This window comes from Muntiacus reevesi, chromosome 18 (assembly GCF_963930625.1).
Source record: "Muntiacus reevesi chromosome 18, mMunRee1.1, whole genome shotgun sequence".
Lineage (NCBI taxonomy): Eukaryota > Metazoa > Chordata > Mammalia > Artiodactyla > Cervidae > Muntiacus > Muntiacus reevesi.
The window spans coordinates 32,369,831-32,373,460 of NC_089266.1; the positions used below are offsets into that span (position 1 = coordinate 32,369,831).

At 41.4% G+C, this 3,630-nt stretch overlaps 1 pseudogene; it reads right to left on the reverse strand.

Annotated features, from left to right (window-relative positions):
• Positions 1 to 1,254: 1,254 nt before the first annotated feature.
• On the reverse strand, positions 1,255 to 2,956 carry LOC136149304 (vacuolar protein sorting-associated protein 37A pseudogene; annotated as a pseudogene).
• Between the last annotated feature and the right edge of the window lie 674 nt (positions 2,957 to 3,630).

Below are 3,630 nucleotides of genomic sequence, written 5' to 3' on the forward strand. Positions count from 1 at the left end.
CATGGCATCCTAGGTTATGTTTTATGAAAACAGGCTCAGAGGCTCAGTGAAGAAAGGACCTTGCCCAGGGTTTTACACCTACAGCCAGCAAGTGAGGGGGTTGGGGCTTCTAACCCAGGTCTTCATGAAGAGCATCTACACAAAGGTGAAGAATGCATCTTTAACTGATGGAGGTTGTGAGTCCCTAGAGACAACCAACAGGAGGGTAGTTGAAGAGGCTCTTATTCCTCCTTGTCAGGGGAACACAGAGGTCTCAAGACAGGAAAACCAACACTACACACTGCTCGTGTGTTACTCGTGACTGCATTGCTTTTTTTTCTCCTTTTCTCAGCGTTGACCGAGGCATCTACATCCTTCATAGCACTGTCTGCATCTCTCTTCTGTAGGTAGCGAGTAAATCTACAGAGGCATTCCGGAGGGATCATCACAGAGACCATAAGCAGGCTGTCATTAACAAGTAAAACTCTGCTTTGCAATGGAGTAAGTACAAAAAGCAAAAGGGATTTGCTAATTCTGCTATTATTTAACACGAGGTTTTTCAACCTCAGCACTATTGAAGTTTTTGGGCCAGTTAATTTTTTTGTTGTGGGGGAATGTCATGTTTACTGTAGGATGCTTAACAGCATCCCTGGTTGCCAGTTATTAGATGCCAGTAGCACACACTTTCCTCCCCACCGCAGTTGTAACAACCAAAAATGTCTCTACACATTGCCAAGTGTCCCCTGAGGAGGTAACATCGCTCAAGGTTGAGAACCACCACACCAAGTCATAACTCTGCAGGTACAATATATATAATGCAACGCAATTTATATAGTGTAAGTCTAGTAGGTTATAGTCATTGCAATAAGACAAGAAAATTAAATACAGTGAGTTAGTTATAGAAGAAAGTTAGTTCACTTCCTTATATAATGTAACAAATTGAATTCCAAGCAGACTAAAGAATTCAGATTTTTTTAAAATCAAAGAATTAAAACATATAGAAGAATGTTTATCTGATTCTATGGTCTAAAAATTAACACTTTTAAATTAAAAAAAAACAGCATAAATAAAAGGTAGAATTCAATGTGACATATTCTATATGTATATTAACAGTCTATATTCTATGTGACATATGAAGGACTAATATACTGCTACATTAAAAATAGATGTTATAAATAGAAAATAAAAGACCATTGCCCCAGTAGAGGAAAAATAAAAGGCACAGAATATGAACTGGATATGCACAAAAGAAGGAAAGTAAGTTAGTCAACAAACTTTATTTTTTTTTAAATATGATAGAATTTATCAACAATAAATAAACATTTTTAGTGCAAATAGTGCAGAAAAAATTTTCAAAGCAAAGATCATAGCAATCATTCTAATCTGTACAAAATCAGTCTCAGTTCTGTATATAACCTATACAATACATCTAGGAATTCAGCCATTGTGATGAAATGCCAATTTGCAAATCATAAATATAAATGTGCTTAGTTTTGTGTCCCATTCCTCTCTTTGCAGTTCATGTTTTCAGGAAAATCTATAGTGGAGCATGAAACTGGCTGTGCATTGCTATCACTTGTTGAAGTTTCTCTTCCTTGGCTTTTCTACAGTGGCAAATTGTTCCCTTTTCCATGAAGCTACTGAGAAAATCATCTATATCTGTTTTTCCCTCCAAGAAATCTTCTGCAATATTATCAGATTCTTCCTCAGCTTCATGTGCAGCTACTTTTAATCTTACCTGTAGAGCACTTGCACTACAGCTCTCACTAAATGCTGCCTTTGCATCTTCTTTTCAAAAGTTGATTTCATTTGTGTAAGTAATTCATACTTATCTAAAACAGTTTGCCTTTTGGCTTCCAAGCTGGGCTCCAAAAGGAGATTTTTTCTTGCTAGTTCCTCAGTACTTTTTACTAGGTCATCCTTGTCAGTAATAATTTGCTTTAGTTGAGGCAAAGTCACAAACTGCTCTAGCAATACATCCTCTTGCTCGTTCATATCTGTAAGCTGTGACACACTTAGTTCTGAGAGTTCTGGAAATGTATCAGGAATATCGGGCATCTTGTAACCAAAACCATTTTGGCTTATCGGTGTTGAAGTGTCTGTTGTGGGAACGGGCAATGGCAGATTTGAAAGGACACCAAATGAAGGAGCAGCGGGTTTGGCGGTTGTATAACTTGTTGTTGAAGAAGAAACAGTGTCAGCAACAGATAAAGAGCTGATAGTCCTGTTTGCTTCTTGTGGGGGATACGGAGGAAGAAATGGGAAACCCTGAGAAGCATAAGGAGGCATCCCACCTGGGTTACTGTACAGGTATGGGAATGCTGTTGAAGCAGGAGCTAAAACTGGAGGATTCTTCCAAAACTCATCCAATAGACTCTGAATAATTTTCCCAAGATCTGAATGCATTGTAAAATTGCTTACTAATGGAGAGGTAACATACACTCCTTGTTTATCCACTAAGTAATGCCGTATTGGTGGATAAACACTGATCACTGGTTTTTCCTGAGGAAATTGTGGAGGAAGTAATATGTTAATGTTAATTGTCAGGTTATTTACAGTGAAAGGCAACCTGTATTCCACATCTTTCTGTATTTCAGCTATACTGGAGTGTGAGTTCCGGAGGGACTCGATCAGGCGCTGCTTCTGCTGCTGGAGGCTGGTGAGACCACCGGGGGACCCAGCTGCGGAGGAGGAGGCGCTCTTGGTCAGGGGAAAGAGCCAGCTCATCCTCCACGGGTCCCCGGGCCAAGGCCCCGGAAGGCTCTGGCCTGCTTCTCCCAGCGGCTCAGCCCGGCCGTTCTCCAGCGACAGAGGAGGAGCGGGCAGGCACGGCCCGGCCCAAGTGCTGGGCAGCCACGTCTTCTCTAAGCCGGCCCGGCGTGGGGTCCTCGGGGCCGGGGGGGGGGGGGCATGGTCTTGTCAGCGCAGCAGCTGAAGAGAAGGGAACTCGCCGCTCTAGACCGGCGGTCCTAACCTTCGCGGCCCTGACGCCCCCGTCAACAAACTTTAAAATGTCTGATATTTTCAGTAACTCAAAAAATGTAAATTAAAACAATTGCAATGTACCTTTGCATATACAATTGACAAAAATTGGCTTTAAGCAGTAACATCTAGTTGTGGGGAGAATGTGCAGAACCTGGTTTTGCATATGGGAATTTATGTGGTTTTATCTTCCCAAGGGAGTTTTGGTATCAAAATTGGCATATTTTTGACCCAAACATTTCAGTTTCAGAAATGTATCCAGGAAAAAAAAATCATGATTGTGTATAAAATGCATCATCAAGATTGCTTTTCACAGTAGGAGGCAGCTGGTTGCATCAATGATGCTATATTCATAAAAGTGAATCCCGTGAAGTCTGTTAAAAGAATATGCAGACTGTGTTTTCCAAACTGGTCTTTCCCAATTCCAAGGGGTTCCTTGGGCTCCTTCAGCAGTTGCCTCTGGTTGGTGAGGGTTGTATGGGGGGGACTATCAGCCAGGGAGGGGGAAGGGGACAGGAACAGGTAAGACTGAGAGCTTCCCACTCCTATTCAGTATAGTCCACTTCATTTTGTTTTACATATTAGGCTTACAGAAGAAGTCCCTGAAGGAATGCATTCCAGGACTAAAGAAATTTGCATAACATTGTTGTAGAATAGCATCCTGGCAGA